Source organism: Camarhynchus parvulus, chromosome 8 (genome assembly GCF_901933205.1).
Source record: "Camarhynchus parvulus chromosome 8, STF_HiC, whole genome shotgun sequence".
NCBI classification, from domain to species: Eukaryota; Metazoa; Chordata; class Aves; order Passeriformes; family Thraupidae; genus Camarhynchus; species Camarhynchus parvulus.
Window position 1 is genome coordinate 1,613,636 of NC_044578.1, and position 18,535 is coordinate 1,632,170.

The window sequence follows — 18,535 nt, forward strand, 5'->3', positions numbered from 1 at the left end:
GAGCGCCGCGGGCCGTCCCCCGGCTGAGCCGCTCCCGGCCCGGGCTGCCCGCACCGCACCGCCCGGCTCGGGCCGGCCTGCACCGATCGCCCTGGGCCGCCCCGCAGGGCGCCGCCCCGCCACGGCAGCGGTGAGTGGGGCCGGCCGGGGCTGCCGCGGCCCCGGGCCGGCCGAGGGGAGCCGGGGAGGGCGGAGCGGGCGGCGGGCGCCTTTCCCGGGGAGCGGAGCGGGGGCGGCGTGGGCTTCTCCCGGCGGCCGCGTCCCGGACTCAGCGCGGCGGGCGCGCCCGGGGTGCGGAGCGGCTGTGGGCCCTGAGCCCAGAGGGGCCGGTGCCCGTGAGGAACCGCCGCGGTTCCCCGGTCCGAGAGGGAGCGGAGCCCCCGCGTTCCCCCGGTCCGAGAGGGAGCGGAGCCTCCGGGTCCCCTGTGTCCCAGGGGGTGCCGATGGAGGTGCCCCTGGTGCCCCTCAGGCAGGGGTGCGGGGCTGTGAGGGCAGGGCTGTCAGAGCCACGTTTCGGCCCCGGTTGTGGCCGCCGGTGGGTTTGGGGGAGTAAAGAAGTCCCCGGAGCCCTGGGTGAGCGCGGACCGTGAGCTCTCTGTGCCGGGGACATCCCTGCCTTCCACTGCCGGGCAGCTGATGGTGTCCGGCTGTCTGTCTGGCTGCTGTTCCTCTGTGCACAGGGACACTTGGGGACATCTTCCACCCCCCTCTGCCCCTTCTCCCGCGGGAGGTAGGTGCCAGCCGTGCCTGGGTATCCACCCCAAAGGACACGCAGGGATGAGGAGCAGGGAACCCGGCAAGGTGTGCCGACTGTGCACCTTCTGCAGATGCCTAAACCAGAATTCTGCTCTGTGTGTGTGTGTGACAAAGTGATTGCTGTGTTGGATAATGGCTGCAAGTCGGAACTAAATCGATCTTCCAACCCAAAGCAATTTATGGTTCTATAACCGTGTTGAATTGGGGTTTTTAAAACCCATGTATGAGGAGAACCAGGATAAATGTGAAGCACATCAAGGCTGCTGCTAATAATGCAGATTGAGAGTAGAAAGACAGCTCAGTGTGGCAGGAGCGGATGGATCCAGCTCTGTTTAAACAGACACTGTGCTGAGGAGGATGCAGTGTCTGTTCCAAGGGATTAGCAATGGGAAGTCATAATTTGAGGCACGTTTAGAATGCTAAATTCCAGAAAACTTCGGGATTTTTATTTTGTGATTCATTTATTGGGGAAGCAGATGGAAATAACTCCAAGTCGTGTCAGTGTTTAAACTGAACTGCAAAGAACCCAGCTTTGCTCGGGGAACATTCCTGCACTTTTATTCCCGAGCGGAGTGGATGTACTTGGGTGCTGCTTTATTCGAGTGCTGCAGCTCGCTATTAAGTTCAGTTTTGCCCTTATAAGGGGACTGGGAGGCATTTCCTCCTGGCACTTGTTTTTAAAACACACAGGAAGTTGCACCTTGATCTGGGTCTGTGTTAGGTGATAGCAAGACAGGTGCTTTGAAATGCGGGGCCGGCTCAGGCCGAGCTGCTCTGGCTGAGCCGACAAACCCGCCAGGCTTGAGATGCTCAAGTTTGTCATCGCAGGCAGATGCTACAAATGTTTTTTTCAGTACATTTTTGGTGATTCAGTTGTTAAATATGTTACTGATCCAAGTGTCACAGTGTCTGCAAGCTGTCCCAAGGCCTGGTGGCACAGCGTGTCTCTGCCCTTTGGGAAAGGTGATGTAAAAAGCCAAGGGGAGCAGGTTTAAACTTGGAATGTAATGAAATATATTGTAGAATATAAACACAGAACAGGAATTCTTTTTAAGCTTGTGAACTCCTGGAGGATTGTGCACTGCACAGTTATTCAGAATTAATTGCAAAGTGGCCTTTTTTGAGAGGTAGCTTTTGTAAATGTTTAGCTGTTTCTGTCTGTTCAATGATTTTACTTTAAAAAAAATCGGGAATATTTAATGGAAAAACTTTGAAAACCCAACGTGTATCAGCTGCAAAGCAAAAAGTTGAAGTGCACCTGAACAGTCACTCAGGGGGTAAAATCAATATTCCTTTTAAACTCATTTTTCTCTCAGTCAAACAGTCTGCAGTTTCAAGTTAGTTTTATTCTTTTGCCTGACCTCTTCGGGGCTGGAAGTAAGGCAGTGTTCTTATTAGTGGTATGAGTTCAAGAAGTTTAGATGGACATTTCTGTAGTGGTTTAGTCTTGCAAATAAAGACAGAATTCAGAGAAATCAGCTTCCCTTTTTTGTGTGGAGGGGAAAAAAAAAATCTGTTTTCACAGGTAGCGTCCTGCCAGCTTCACCCCTTTCCCCCTGCTCCCTGGATTTGGAGGTGAAACACCTTTTTCTTCAACCAAACTTTCCTTGGCATCTTCTGATGCCTGATCTGGCTTGAGGAAGAGGCTCAAAATGAGGAAGGGAGCTCCAAAATCCAGCAGCCAGATGGATAATCCTTGTGTTGGGTGTCAATTACAGCAGACCGAGCTGCTCTGATTCCCTACAGAGGAAGGTGTTTGCATTGTTTGGAGAGGCCAAAGCTTTCACACATAAAAGCAAACCCTTAGGGCTGCTTTTATCGAGGTGTGAAAAGGGTTCTTGGGAGGATTTCTGACCCAGGAAGGAGCTTGAGAAGCCAGGTTGTGGAGCGAACACCGATCTGGGGCTCGGTTCCTGGTTTGTCTGGTGTCCAACAGCAATTAAAAATGATAAAGTGTTTTCTTCTGGGTGAAAAACTGGCAATATCCACGTTGTTCTTTTTCAGCCTGGCTAACAGTTTGCAATTCAGGCATTATTCCTGTAAACACACTCAGAGTTGCTCCAGACCTTTGAAGCACTTAATATGCAATTAGATTTCAGGTATTGGTGGTGGCAAACACTTGCTAAATTGATAGAAAATGGCTTTTACAGTTCAAGCACGTAATTCAGGCAGTTAATGCTGAGAGCCTGCCTCCAATAACGCTTTTCATGGCCTGATGCAGCTCAGTTTTGCTGGCAGGGTGAGACAGAAATGCTTGAGCCTCATCAAGAAGGAAAGTGGAGCTTTAAAAAATCAGCGTTTTGGGGTTTTGGCAGCTCAGTTGCCACTTCCATCTCTTGCTGTAGTTTCTGTGCAGGACTTGAAGTGACAGATGAAGCGGGGTTCTTCTTTCATTTGATTTCTTTAGCAGCACTTGGGGGCTCCCATCCAGGATTCGTTTCACATAGATCCTTCCAAAAAACTGAAACACTGCAGAAAACTGCTGGAAGAAGTTTCTGATGGTTTTCTTGGGCAAAATGGCTGCGAGTTTCTCTTGACTGAAAGTGGAGAGGAGGAAGTATAATTTAGTGGTTTTGATGTCCTGGCCTGTTACAGACAGGTGGATTTTTAAGGAACATGCCCTGACCATTTGCTTCATGCTGAAGGGCTTTATAAAACTGCCAACAGTTTTGCTGGCTAGAGTAATTATTGTTTTTTTTTTTTTCCTTGAGCTAGTTATATAAATGTAACGTAAGTTGCATAACTGACAGAAAAATTGAGCTACAGGAAACTGGGAGAGCAGCCTCGACGTGGAAAAGTAAAGTCTGGAGCAGTTACTCTGCAAATCAATAATGCCTTTTGCACAGTGTGGGAGGTTTGATAACAGCGATATTAACATGGCTCTCTGCGTGTGATGTGATCATGATTATGCCTTGAAACTGCTGGCGCATAAAATTATTCTGTTTAACTTATTTTAGGTTTCTTTCTCCTCCCTCTGGGTTGTAAAAAGTAATTTAGGAAAGAAAGGGAAACAGCTGGAAGTTGAGGGAAAAGCAGAGGATTTATGCATTATCCTGAACTGTGGAGAAAGGTAGTGGTGAAAGCCTAGTGGAAGAAAAAAAAGAAAGAGTTTTTATATGAGGAGGAATCAAGGTGAAGAGTAAGGTGGAAATAAGCAGAGAGTAGGAAAATTGTGAACTTAAAATGGTTTGGTGTTGCTGTTGGTCCTGTTTGGATCTGGTTGCAGTTTTCTGGAAATAGCAAGAAGGAGCCTTTACAAGGGGATTGGCTTTGGGAAACTCAGCTGTCATAAATCCATTTATCTGGTAGCTTTGCTTTATGATAGATTTTACTGCTACTCCTTTGAAGCAGGTCTGCTGCATAAGGGAGGCTGTGCTAATAAAGGGAATTAATCCAGTGTTTAATGCAGTATTCTCTGAATTTTGAAGTGTGTGGGATTTACTGTGAGTCAAGAGTTTGGCCCCAGTTCCCAAAGGCATAATTCTCTTTGAGCACAAAATCTGACAACTGCTCTTCTCCTTCTAGGAGAAAACTCCTAAAGGGAATTTGCACATTCCTCCCGTGTTTATAGAATGGATCTGAGAGGGGCTTTGGCTTGTTGAAGCCCCAGAATATGAATATAGTTCAGACTTTTAGCAGTTTTGGACTCCAAGTGCTGTTTAGATTGTTCCTTGAGTGAGTGTTTCCTGTCTCTTCCAGCTATTCCAAGACTGAGTGGAATTTGTCTTGCTCATCAGGGGGCCCAGCTGGAGTTTAGCAGGATATTGAAATATTAAACTGTATTAGTGATACTCTTAATAATAACCCTTTAATGTGGTGCATATTCTCTCAAAGTGAATTTATTGGTCTTTCACTTCAGATTTTTGAGACCACTTCATTTTCCTGGCTGGGAGCTGGCACTGAGCTAATATTGACCGATATAATTTGGAACAGGAAAAAATTGTTGTTCAGCTTAGGCAACCAGGGAAAAACCCTTGACACCTTGTTTGTCAGGAAAAGAACAGATCTAAACCTTCCACTTTTTTTTTAGATAAGGAAAATGGAGCAGACAGTGCTCATTCCATGACTGGGACAGGAGGGAGGAGGGGGGACACAATTTGTTTGTGTATGGACTCAGATTTTCAGGAAAGCAATTTGGCAGAGGTGACTTTTATGTTCATTTTGAGCCACCAGCAGCACGGAGAGATACAATAAACAAAACAAGCCTTAAAACCTTGGCACTTGGTCAGTCTAATTGACTTCCTGGTGCTTGCCATCCGTAAATACTTGGCTCTGCTCTCCTCTGGATTTTACTGAAGTATGATAACAAATGCAAAGCATGTTTTTATATTTGTGTCAGTTGTTCTGTTTGATTTTTATCTTTTCGTGAAGATAAATTAGTTGTAAAGCATCACACGTTTAAGGGAAAAAAAAGAAGTATTAAAGGTACCACCTTAAGTACTGCATTAGGCTCAGTCTTTTGTATTTAAATCTGTTTTGCATGAGTTGTTTTTTTTTCTCCCCAGGATCTCAAACTCTCACCTTTTATCTCAAGCTAGTGGCCTCCTGCATAGAAAAAAGGGGTGGCCACCCTCAGTGCTGAGGTTTTGAATTCAAAATCCAAGATCCAGCTGCAAGGTGGCATTTGCAGGTCACTTTGTGTGATGTTTTCTTGTGCACTCAGTGTTTCATGTTTACTGAGGAGGCACAAGAAATAACCTTTCACTTCCTGGACACTTCTGTATTTCACTTTTCCTCAAAGTACAGCGAAGCAGGCACCAATAATTTTGAAATTGCTGGGGCTGAAAGTTTAAAAGTTCATAAAGCACCAGAGGTCAGGGAGCCTGAGCTGTGTGTATCACACCTTTGTGTCAGCCTGTGTTGTCACCTTTGACAGCTCTGTCACTCTGTGCTACAGGAATTACCCTCCCTCTGAGGAAAAAAAAAGTATTACAAAATCATTTTTCCTATTTGCTTTTTCCTGCTCTTGATTTGTATTGCATTTATATTAAATTATATTTTTTTCCTTCTACCCTTCTTTCTCATCCTTAATGCTGAAGGAAGAGAAAGGTGCATTTGACTTCGGTAATGAAGCTGCAATTCCCAGATTTAGCATTTTCTGCCTTCCAGTGTTCCTGCTGGAAAAGTCTGTTTGGGCTCTGCAGGTTGTAATGGGCACCAGGTGCTTCTGAAATGGAGTTATAACCTTGGAAATTTCTATTAGAAACCTCAGGGCTTGGCTTAAATGTCTTTTATTTGACTTAGATATTGATTTGTAGGAGTCTCTTAATAACTCCAGGCCCTAAAGACGAGGAATAGTCCAGAGCTCATCCAAACTCTGGTCAGAGACAAGGAACCTGTGTGATCCCTGATTTTTGGTGGGATCATAGCAATTCATTGCCAATTGTGCTCACTGTCCTGAGGGGAATTTGGGGTTGTTTCTTGGTGATACAGAGCAAACCCTGATGGATGCATCCCATGGAGATGCAAATTGCTGGCAGAGCTTTGTAGCTGGAATTCTCCCCTGGAAACCTTTGTTTTACCAAGTGGAAAAAATCAGCTTGCCTTGTTCTACACCAACTGTTGTTTTAGAAGGAATTCATGGCCTTGAACAACTTTCTTGTAGTTGTGGGGGTGGTTAACAGAGGAGGGCCTGGGTTTGATTTGGATGTCAAATGAAAGGACAAGTAGGGATGGCTGGCTTAGAGCTGCATTTTAACCAAAGAACAGCTCTCTTCTGCCAAGTTAAAAAAACCAACAATCCTGTGGCTTTTACAGTGCTTTCAGCTTCCTGCACATGTGACTGACAGCTCAGCCAGGCTCCAGATATATAACCAAGATACATCAGCAAACAGGCTTGGCTTAAAAAGGCGCCTTTGAAATCCTGCTCACCCCGTGCCAGCGCAGCCTTAAACACCTCAAAGCTGAGGTGCTGATCAGATTATCTGGGCTGTGTGATCAACTCTTCACCCGTGCTGGGGATTGACTGGTGTTTACCTTGCACTTAGGGTGTGCTGCTGATGCCTCAGGTTTGGCTTTTCTATTTTCCCATTCTGTGCTGCTTCAGTGTGTGGGTCTGGGCTTCACATCAGGGATGCTGAGCTGTGTGCACAGAGCAGGGAGACAAAACAATTCCTGCTCCAGCTGGGCACCAAGGACAAATGATCCAAATCTCAGCCCAAGGGCACAAACACCGAGAGGCTGGAGAGAGAAAAACAAGCAGGGTGGGACTGCAGGGGCTAAAGCTGGAATGGGACAATGAACTGCAAGGTGCAAATGGAGCAGAACTGATCCCAGTGACAGAGCCCGTGCCCGCTCGTGCATTTTGGGGCCATTTTGGTTCATCTTGGGTGCAGCCCTGGCTGGGCTCTTGTGCTGCCCAAGGGGGATCCATGGAGGAGATGCTTTGAATCAATCCCTGCTTTATTCTGGAACTCTGCCCAACCTGCACAAGGCATCAGCACCTCCAGGTTTAATCACTCTTAGGAATTTGCTGTTGAATTAAGTGAAAAGAAACCCCAACATTTTCCTTGGCTCACGGTGTGTGTGGAGGCAACAGAGCTGCTCCGGGGCATCCTTGGAGTTTCAGGAGGTTTCTCCTCAGCTCTGTGGAATTTGGGAAAATCCTGTGTGAGGAACAGCAAGCTGAGCTGAGGTGGAGCAGTTTAGTTCCATCAGGCACTGAATTGTTCTCCCCATACTTGCACCACAGCCTGGGCCTGCTACCATGTCTGTGCCTTATTTCCCTTTTCTATAGAACCACCAACTCTCTCTCTCTGTATATTAACTTTATGTGATTTTCAATTCTATATTTTAATTTTATATTTTTAAATCTGAATTTTATATCAATTTTAGATGAATTTATATTAATTTTAGACGAATTTATATTAATTTTAGATGAAATTATATTAATTTTCTGTTTCATGTGATATGGATTTTATGTCAATATTAATTTTATGTGATCAAGGCAGGACTTGCCAGCCTATAAATCTGTATCCTGCCTCACCTTCACTCTTGACACGACCCCTCCTTGATTTTGTTTCATGCTTTGATGAACAAACTCCTCAGGACTTGTTCAGGCCGCCGAGTCCTTGTTACTCAACAGCTTGATGAAGTTTAATTAGCAGTGAAATTGCTGTGCTTGTTTGTGTGCCCACTCTGCTGCTCCTTTTTGGCCCCTGGGCTCTGTAAAAGCTCAGCTTTGCACGCACAGTGCCTGTCACTGAAATTACTGCATAAAAACTGGATTTCTCCAAGCTTTGTGACGAGTTCAGCCTTGGAAGTACAGCTGAGATGCAAACCACTCTTCCTGGTAGTTTTGCTGATATTGCAAAGGTTTTTGTTCAAACCACAACTTTTTCCAGGGAAAAGATTTCCTGCCCGTTTCAGCTGAGCTTTTGGGAGCTCTTTAATGTGCAGCAGTTCTGCATTTAGGGCAGGCCAGCTGGCAGGAGTGCACATGATCCCTCACAATGTCCCATCCCTGCTCTGCTGGCTGGCACAATTCCTTTTTTCACCAATAAACACTGATAACCACCAGTAAAGCAGTGGCACCTTCACCAGGCTCTTTGTACATCTGCTCACAGCCACAGCAATTTTAGAAATGTTTTAGGGGATGTTCTAATCACCAAGTTATCCTTTAATTTAAAAAATCTCTCTTCAGTATGGTTTAGAAGTTTTCCAAGTCAGTGGAGATGAGCAGCTTTCCCAGGCTGTTTCAGGATATTTGTTTATTAAAACCTGCTGTTGCTCAGCTCCAGAGACAGGGAAAGTTGGGAGTGGGTAATTAGCAGGGAGAGCTGACATCACGATCCCTGTCTTCTGAACAAATACACACTTATGGTCCTATACAACTTTTCTGCATGTCTGTACTCACTGGGATGGCACAGCCTGAAACAGAAATGTTTCATTTGTCAATCCCCAGCCAAAGGGTTCAGGAGCAGCTTTGTGTTATCTCTCTGTGATAATAAAGCTCAATTTCTTAGGATTTAGTTTAGACTCAGACTCTTAAGGATGGGGTTTAGGCCAGGACTCTGCTCCATGAGCATCCCATTATAAAATGGGCCAAAATTGGGTAATTCTCTTTTAACCCCATCGGTCTCAGCCTCATCCAGAGTCAGGGGTGAGCTGGAAAATGGGGATAGGAGGGAAAATTCCTTTTTGGGAATTTTGCTCTTCAGCAGAACTGGTGGCCCAGAATTGTGCTGTGGAGTTGGCTCAGGTTGGAGTTTTCCTGCTGAGCCTCACATCATTTTCTGCTTCCAGCTCAGGTTTGTTTCCCTGCTTTGATTTGCATTTGGTCCTGATTGTTTCCTGGAGCTGGGACCTAAAAATATAAACCAGGGTGGGTTTTTATCTGTGAGCATGAGTAATAGGGGGGTCAGAACAATTAATTATGCAATAGCTGTGTTCTTTCCTCTTTCATTTTGTAGCTTGGTCTTGTTCTCAGTCAAAGGCTCTGGTTTTAGGAAGAGAAAAATGGTGATTTAATCAGGATGTGCTTTTAATAAGACAAAATGTCATCTTATGCTTAAGAAAATAAATACATTGTACACCAGTCCTCTCTTTAAGGGGCTGGAACATCTTTCATGCAGCACTGTAGTAATAAATAATTTTTAATACAATTAACACCTCAGACATCCATTTTAAACTCATAATTGGACTTATTTCCAGATTAAATGTGTGTGTCTCAGTCCTATTGATAACCAGCAAGGAATGGCTGTTCCTGGAATATCTGGAGTTCTTCCCTTACCCCATCTGTTTGTTACAGCAAACAGCAAAGAATTTACAAGATTTTAAAATTGTGCCTTTGGCTTCTGTAATTCTCAATTAAACTCCCATTGTTCCCAGCTGAAATGGCAGGGTGCCTTTTCCAGAGCTTTTATCAAAGGCATTTTTCATCTGGGGAAAGTGCCCCTGCCCATGGAATGAGATGGGTCCTTCCCAACCCAAACCATTCCACGGTTCCAGGCCAAGCATGTGATGAGAACTGGCAGAAAACAGAGTTTGTAGCAGCCTAAACGAGGCCCTTTGCCCTGATTTCAGTGACTTCTGGTCACAATCCATCAGCTCTGGGTTTCTTGAGACAAAAATAAGAAGTGGGATGGTATTTCTGGAGTGTTTAGCACTTAATAAATCAAGGCTTTGAGTATCGTGAGAATAAAAATGTACAGAGCAAGTGTTCTGAGTGGAATTAGTTTTCCTTGCTCTGATTGATGAGGAAATAGTGCCATGCGAATTTCTGTCTCTTGGGAATCCAATTCTCCTCATGCTGATTTTGTAGAACAAGATTATGGGGTTTTTTCTTTAAATTCAGGTGAATTTGCCCATGAGAATGTTTTCTGCATGTCTTGTTCCACTAAAATGTCAGATATTAATTGTACAGTGAGCACTGAAGGGGGACAAAAATAGACTGTGCACTGATGGATTTGTTGAGTTTATTTCCCTGTAAGAATGAGGAAAATTACTCCTTTTTTTTTCTATTTACATGGAAAGATGTGTCTGGAGTTGTGTGGAGAGATGCAGCAGGCAGTTTTTAATTGCAAATAATCTTTTATATAAAGATAACCACTGTGTATGCACAAAAGCCATATACATAAAAATAAACATTGGCTTTTTTATTGCTGGTTAAATTTCATTTATGTGCATTTCCATTTGAGAAACAGACCAATTTGACTTTGTGACATAAATACCAAGGCAGAAATGGTTGTGGCCACATGTCCAGGTTGTGACAGCCAGGGCAATATTTGGATTTGAAATTCAGGTATTTGCCCTCTGGGAGGTGCATATGGTAATTCTCAGATTGCTTAAGGAAAGTGCTGGGGGATTGATACACCCAGGTTACTGCAGAAATTACAGCTATTTTATCCTAAAACTGATTTCTATGAGTTTTGTCTTAGTTTTTGTCTTGTTAAGTCTGTGATTAACTTTTCAGCACAGAGATCTGCTTCATGTCCCTAATATTTATTTAATGTGTACTAAAATATTCTCTCAGGTCTTTGATTTCTGAAGCTATTCGAGCATTTTGATTTTTTTTTTTAATTTGGTGATGTGTTTTGAGTCAGTCTTCATGGGATAACAACACTCTGGGAATTACAGTGGTTTCTGAACCTCCCAAAAATCCAGAGGTTTCTGTAAATCATGGAAATGCCTGATGTGGGATTGCTTATTTTTGTAAGGGATGAACCAACAACAAGAAGAAATGGAAGGTTTTGTTGTTCAGATTCCTGCGTGATAACTTACAGTTCAATTTCTGAGTTGTTTTTAAGGCCAGAAAAAGGAAGTTCTTTATGGAGAAGGGAATTTAGAGCAGAAAGCTCGGCCTGTGGTGTCCTCAGTATTGTGCATGCACAGGGCACCTTCTGCTTTTTATTTCTTCAATATTTTTATTATTACAAATATTATATATATATTTTTTTTTCTGCAGGATTCCACATATTTTGCAGGGGGATTTGCTTCCCACAGTGGAATTTGTAGGAAGTGCTGCCCACTGCAGTTAAATATTTTTTATTGCCAGAATAGCTGCACTGTATTTGCAGCTTTGGGGGCAAGCAGGAGATGTGCAGATTCTTCACAAAAGTTCTTTTTTCCATAGATTTTGGGTTGGAGATCCAGGCTTTGGAATTGTGACTGTAAACCAGCCAGTTTCATCACAGTAGATTAAAAAGGGGAGAGGTGTGATTTGTGATTTAAAGTTCCTCAGACTTGTCTCTCTCCTCTTTTTTTTTTTCTTTTCCTCTGTCTTTCCAAATTTCCTGGCTGTGGGATTCCCAAATTTCCCTTGGAACTCTTTTCCAGCTGTGTTCACTCCTCTCTTTCCTCATTTGTAGAAATATGAAAAAAAAAATCCACAGGGGGTGCAAAGCTAAACTCACAGCTCAGTTAAAATTAAACCCAAATTTTTGCAGCAAATAATGAATTCTAAATTTACCCTCCCCCCTCCAAAAAAAGAAAAAAGAATTCAGAAAATTTCGTGTCTCATGGTGTCTGAGGGACAAAATGTTTTGTTAGCTCTGGTATCAAGTTCAAAAGGGGAAACACAAAACCCCAGTTCCTGTTTTTGTGACTTGACAGTTTGAGCTGGGACTTTGTTGCTGCTGGGTTTTGTTAGTTTGGACAAAAGCAAATGGCTTTTAATAGTTTATAAATGAGTTAGTCTGGGCTTAATGTTTATCTGTCCTCTCTTTTTTCTGAGTTAAGGTGAAAACTTCACCCAAATTAGTGATGTTGTGCTTTTTCTGGGAAAAAAAAAGAGCAGAAAATAGTATTTTTTAATGGTTGGCACAGCCTAATGGAGATAAAAAATAAATAATTCATTCATAGGTATCTAATAGAGTAGTGCAAGTGTAATATTCAGCAACTTCCAGAAGATATGAAGTATTTTTCCTGAAGGTTTTAGGATTTTTCCTCTTGTGTTTTTTTTCCCCCTTGATGTCCAAAAATACCACTCAACCCCAAAACAAACTGTTGTTATTTTGCCAGTGAGGGGAAGATGAAACAAAAACTTGAGGTGACTTCTGAAGGGTTTATGTGAGGATTAATTACATGATTACAACATTAACTCTCTGCTTTGCTGCCCCTGGCCTCTCTCTTTTCTTCCCTTTGCCATCTCTTTTAAGGCATGACAATTTAGTTTATTTATTAAATTTAATTTAATTTAATTATTGGCTCAATAGCATTTCAGTTCTGGCAAAGACTTTGGTTTATACAGTTTTTAAGCACATAAATAGTTCTGGAGTACTTGTGTACATAAAATATACAGGACCACACATTGCCACCTCTAGTGTCTATATATCACTGATAGCTGATTAGTTTAATTAATCTTGATTAAATTTTACATCTGTCGTGAGGATTTTTTTAAAGGCTTTTCTGTTCTCTGTTTTCATGGTAAATGTACAGTCAAAGTATAAAAATTACCAACTTAACTCTGTGGAAATCCCCTGTGTGTGACCATCAGTTCCTGTAAATAAGGCAAAGAGGGGTTTTTCTGATTTTTGTGGGGTTCAGACAATAAAGGGCAGAGATCCTGCATTCAGAAAGGCTGTGATGACAGCTTTGGGATTTCTGGGCATGGTCTGGGAGGGTAACTCAGTAATTCAGTGTTTGGGAGGGCAACTCAGTAATTCAGTGTTTGGGAGGGCAACTCAGTAATTCAGTGTTTGGGAGGGCAACTCAGTAATTCAGTGTTTTAGAGGGTAACTCAGTAATTCAGTATTTTCGAGGGTAACTCTGTAGCTCAGGGTGGCTGCAGTTCACGGGGAGAGGGTCAGAAATTATTTTCTGAAGCCAAATGTTTGGGAGTTGCCTGTTAAACTTCTGTGGAGTGATTTTAGCACGACAACCCCTAATTTTAAGTCCTTTTTAATACTGGATTTCAGTAGCATAAGCCCATAAATGATATTTCTCAAAGTGATCCTTGAAGGCTGAAAGAAGGAGCAGCAAATCCTGGTAAATTTTTCGTGGTGTTTCCATGACCCTCCTGTCCTGGAGCTCCTCAGAGTGGCCAGTGGTGTCCAGGGTGTGGAGCAGGAGCTGCTGGGGCCAGACTGGGACAGCAGATAGAGCAGGAGGGATTTGGGATGAGCCTTGGGATGAGTCACCCCTGTCTGAGTCAGTGCTAAAAGCCATTGAGCAAGAGTGGCCCAGCTTAGCTATTTTTAATATTTGCTTACTCACATTTACTGTACTAAGCTCTTTACAGGAAAGGTAGTTAAGAGTTGTAGTAAGCTCTTAAAGCCACTTTCCATGGCAGCAGCTCCTTTAATTAATTAGGGGTGATGTCTTCAGTCTTGTTTTTTCTGAGCTTTTAAGGTCTGGGCATAATTCTCATGCTTGATGTTTCCAGAAGTGCTGCAGTGCAGTGCTCACAGGATTGCCTCCGGACCTACAGGGATTAACTGGACTTTAAAACCAGCAGGAGCAGCTTGGTAGTACCTGGAGGTGTTTATTGACCTCACCAGGTGGAATTTTGTCTCCAGAGGGCCATGGTTGAATATCTGAATAAAACATTGCAAGGTTTTAGCCACGATGGAATAATCAAGTCCCAACTTTGCTGTTGCACAGCCCCGCTGGCAATGCCCACCATCCTCAGGGTGCTGCTGATGCCTTGTGCAGGCTGCCCTAGAGCAGAGTTCCAGAATAAAGCAGGGATTGATTCAAAGCATCTCCTCCATGGATCCCCCTTGGGCAGCACAAGAGCCCAGCCAGGGCTGCACCCAAGATGAACCAAAATGGCCCCAAAATGCACGGCTGGGCACGGGCTCTGTCACTGGGATCAGTTCTGCTCCATTTGCACCTTGCAGTTCATTGTCCCATTCCAGCTTTAGCCCCTGCAGTCCCACCCTGCTTGTTTTTCTCTCTCCAGCCCACGGTGTTTGTGCTCCAGGGGCTGAGATTTGGATCATTTGTCCTTGGTGCCCAGCTGGAGCAGGAATTGTTTTGTCTCCCTGCTCTGTGCACAGAGCTCAGCATCCCCTCATGTGAAGCCCAGAATTACACAATAAAGCAGCTCAGAATGTGAAAATAGAAAAGCCAAACCTGGGGAATCACCATGACCAGGCTCTTGCACTGCCCAAGGTGTGTCTTTTGAAGGCCTTTTAATAAATCCCTGCTTTATCCTTTACCACTGCCCAGCCCCTGTTCCAGGCAGCCTCTCTAGGCATTGCTTGGATGGGGATAAACTGGGACAGCTGGGATCCCTCCTGTTATCTCCCCGTGCTTGTGTGGCTGAGATCCTGGGAGAGCAAAGCCCAAAGATCCCTCCAGCGTCAGGGAAATGCTCCTGCATCCTGAGCTGCTCATGGGAGAGGGAGGCAGAGCTGCAGCTGGGCAATGTCTGGTGCAGTGGGCTTCTGGAGAGTTGGAATAAAATCATAGCTGGACTGAAAAATTAACTGGCCCCCAACTTTCTTATGAAACTGCTCTTGGCCAAAGCAAGAAATTGAGCTACCATCAGTTTTCATAATACTCAGACAGTGTTGGGAATGCAGATAGAGTTCACATTCCTCTCATAATTTTTGACTTTGAATTCTGAAATATAGACAATATGTTCAAAGTTGGGTTTTTTCAGTTTTTCTGCATGGTTTAAGACTCAAAGGACAACGAATCTGGAGTTAAAGACCACCTGGAGTTACCAGGCAGCCACTGCAGAAATGGCACAAGCAAATGTTTTCTAAAAAGAGAGAAACGGGTGAATTGTAAATAAAAATGGGATGATTCAGCCTTTCCAGAAGTGTATAGAAGAGTTTATTTGTTAGCCTGGAACAGGTGTGAGGCTTTCTAGGGCAGGAAAACTGTTGGTGCCAGGCTGGAATTGCTGTTGGGGTGAGATCTGTGCCAGATCTGTGCCAGCTGTGAAGTGTGGCAGAGTCTGTGATGGGTGTAAAGGCAAATTTGGGCATTCTGGGACCAAACCCTCGTGACAGGAGGAGTGTGCAATCTGCAGGACAAAGTTTCAAATCCATAACAGGAGAGGAAAGGGGAAAGGGGAAAAGAAAAGGAAAGGGGAAAGGAAAAAGGGAAGGGAAGGGAAAGGAAAGGAAAGGAAGGGAAGGGAAAGGAAAGGAAAGGAAAGGAAAGGAAAGGAAAGGAAAGGAAAGGAAAGGAAAGGAAAGGAAAGGAAAGGAAAGGAAAGGAAAGGAAAGGAAAGGAAAGGAAAGGAAAGGAAAGGAAAGGAAAGGAAAGGAAAGGAAAGGAAAGGAAAGGAAAGGAAAGGGCTCCCACTGCTCATCATTGTACTCTGAAGCCACTCACATGTCTCACCACCTTTGAACCGCTGTTGACACAATTCTCAGGTGCAAACATGTAAAATGGACCCTTATTTAGGCAGTTAGTTAAAAATAGTGGGTGTGTTTGTCCAAGGGATTGAATGAATGGAGGGTAAATATTTGGGTTGCTTGCCAGGGTGATGCTGGGCTGCAGCTCGGGGTTGGCAGGAGACTCACACCAGCCAACTCTGAATTGTAGCAGAGCCTTCTCAGCTACATTGGCAGTGAAAGTTCATGGCTGAAAACCACTGGTACGACTTTGGGTGGTTGCAAAAAGAGCCTGTAATGATGTGGAGGGTGTCTGGAAGCGCTGAGGTTTGTTTGGGGTGGTGCTGGAGGACAGGACTGGATTTACAGGTTCCTTCCTGCTGCTGGTGGCAGAGCTGCTCTGCTCAAACACGGGATTGTCTCGGAGATAAAACTGATACCGGACAAACAACAGGGTGTTCCTCTGGCTGAGGCAGAAAGCAGCTGTTAGATAAGACTTTAACTGCAGCAGCTGGCAGCTGGCTGTTCATATTCTGCAGGAGAAACCTTAGAAAACCTTGGGAAAAGTGTCCTTAGTGTCCCAGAGGAGCCAGAGTTCTGCTTTTGGCCACTGAAGGGAGAACAAGCATCCTGGCTTTTGGCAGGGCTCAAGTTGTTTACTGAGACAACTTTCTAAAGGCTTTGTTTGGCTCTCACTGATTGGCTTCTTCTGTTTCAAGTGTTTTCTTCCAGTTTCCTTATGTTCGATTTTTGGAGAAGAAAAGAGCCTTCAGCTGGGAGAAATTAAAAGTGTTTTTTTCCCAATCTTTGGTGCAGTTGGGATCTGAGGAAATCAATTTAAGAGGAGATCTAAACCTCATCATTTCTTTGTCATCTTTCTAGGTGGTATTTAGGGCTTAGCTCTTCTTTTTGAAGGTGGCAATATGAGAATTCAGAGTAGGCAACACGAGGATTCATTAAAGCCTGAAAATATGAAAGTAGTTGCAGGCAAACCAAAGCATGTCCTGGGGGAGGGTTCACTTGTCCACATTTGAACCTGCAGTTTAAAGGGATGAGCTGAGATGCAGATGTAGGATCCCTTCTCAGTCCCAGGACTTGCAAACCTCATTTTGGTCCAGACAAGTCCATTAACTGTCCCACTTCCTTCCCCTGACTGAGGGGGATAAATGTCTTTACAGCCAGCCATGAGTACAGGTGCTCTCTGGTGATTAGTTTATCATAAAAAGAAATTGCTGTGTGTGTTTATCCCAACAGATGGGCAATAAATAACTGTATTTCCCGCTTATATTAAAATTGTGTCTCAGTGGTGTTTGGTTTTTCTTTGGGTTGTCCAGTTTTAGCATGAAGTGCTTGAGCTGCTCACTCTGCACCCACTTTTCTAAACTGAAAACATTTTTTCTATGCACACCAAGCCAGTGCAGCCCAATGACTCCACTTGGGAATTTTTTGGGTTGGAAAAGTCCATATTGTCCATTTTCCATCGAGCCTGACAAGATCTTGTGCACCTTTGTGACTAAATACAGATGGGGGCTACCAGCATTAGAGCAGGATTTTAACTTAATGAAAGAGGAGCAGGGAGCACAGAGAGGGGGTTTGAAGATCTAATTTCTCTTGATGTCAGTAGTAAATCCCAAGTTTATTATGGAATTTCATGGTTTTCAACTCAATTATAGCAGGAATGTTTATTGGTTAGGGGATATTTTTGGTGGTTGGTGGTTTGCTCTTAACAGGTAAACAAAACTGGTGAAGTTTTGTTTGCTTTTGTTTGGGCCTCGTTTTAAATTGTGATCCCTTCAGAGTGAACTTCAACAATATCTTCTCACCACATTTAAAAAAAAAAAAACCAACCAGACAAAAAATGAAAAAGGCAAACCATCAAAAAAGTCTTACCAAAGTGCAAAGCCACCACAGGAAGCACATGACTGCCAGATCTGGGGGGTTCAGGGGCCCTGCCCTTCTCACAGGAGATGTTGACCACGCAGTCAGAACCTCTCTAGGGCCTTTGGGAGGGACATAAATGGCAGCAGGTGGGTGACATTTATTTTGAGAGCAGGTTGAGTGTAAGAGGTGCCACTGTTTCAGTTTGTTCTTCTGCGGGAAAGCTGGGCTGGGTCCTTGCCCTCAGGAATTCCTGCTCGATCGGAGGAGCTGGGATGTCCCTCACAGCTTTGGGCAGCTCAGCTCCAGTGCAGGATGGGGCTGTCCTAGAGGAATTTTGTTCCTCCTCTGTCCTAAAGGAGTTTTGTTCTCTGCTCAAAAGGAATTTTGCTACTGCAAGCCCTCCCCTGTTGCTTGTTCCTTCTCTGAGGCCAGGTGACCTCATGCACTGTGGCAGGGGTAGCAATGGGATGGTCTGTAAGGTCCCTTCCAACCCCAAATCTGTGTTTGTGTGCTGGGGGTGTTGTAGGGGGTGAGGATTTGTGCTCACAGTGTGCAGCTGGTGCTGCCCAGCAAAGAAGGGCTGGAGAGAACCAGGCTGAGAGTCTCCATTTCGTGCTAAGACATGAAAGTGAAAAAGGTCAGGAAGAACATCTGGAGCTGCTCTCCAGGAAGCGGCCGGGCAGGAGGGAAGTGACCCTGCGTGGTTTGTGAGCCGGGGTGGCCACGAGCCAGCAGGAGGGACCTCTGCAAGCTCTGTGGTCACCCAGTCCCAGCCCCTTTGCATGTTTCACATGCTCAGAAAGCAAAGTCTGAGAAGTTCACCTGCTCGGGCTGGGGACGTTTGGAGGAACTGCTTCCACCTCTGTTAGGGTGGGATGGAGGGGAGCTGGGCATTACCAGGGCTGGCACTGATTTCCTGGGTAAGTCAGCAGCTCCTTTCATTGCTCCTCATTTGCAGAAAGGACACCCTGAGAACGTTTCTCACCAGCCTTGGCTTTGCTAGACCTCAGCTGGTTGCTCGTTTTGGTTTGTTTCTTACAAGATCTGAGGCACCATCGAAAATCCAGGTGCTGTTGTAATAAATCTGTGCTTGCTTTTTCCTTAAGAACTGGTGACATGTGGGATTCCCTTGTTGAGGAGCGCCTGTGGGTCATGGAGGTTGTTTT

The 18,535-nt window shown here is 44.5% G+C and overlaps 1 protein-coding gene across 1 annotated transcript in view; it reads left to right on the forward strand.

Annotated features, from left to right (window-relative positions):
- JAK1 (Janus kinase 1) overlaps positions 1–18,535 on the forward strand; it is a 50,336-nt gene continuing 31,801 nt past the window's right edge. The window contains exon 1 of the mRNA XM_030953497.1: positions 1–130. The gene's annotated coding sequence lies outside the window, so the exon portion shown is untranslated. The remainder of the gene's footprint in view (positions 131–18,535) is intronic.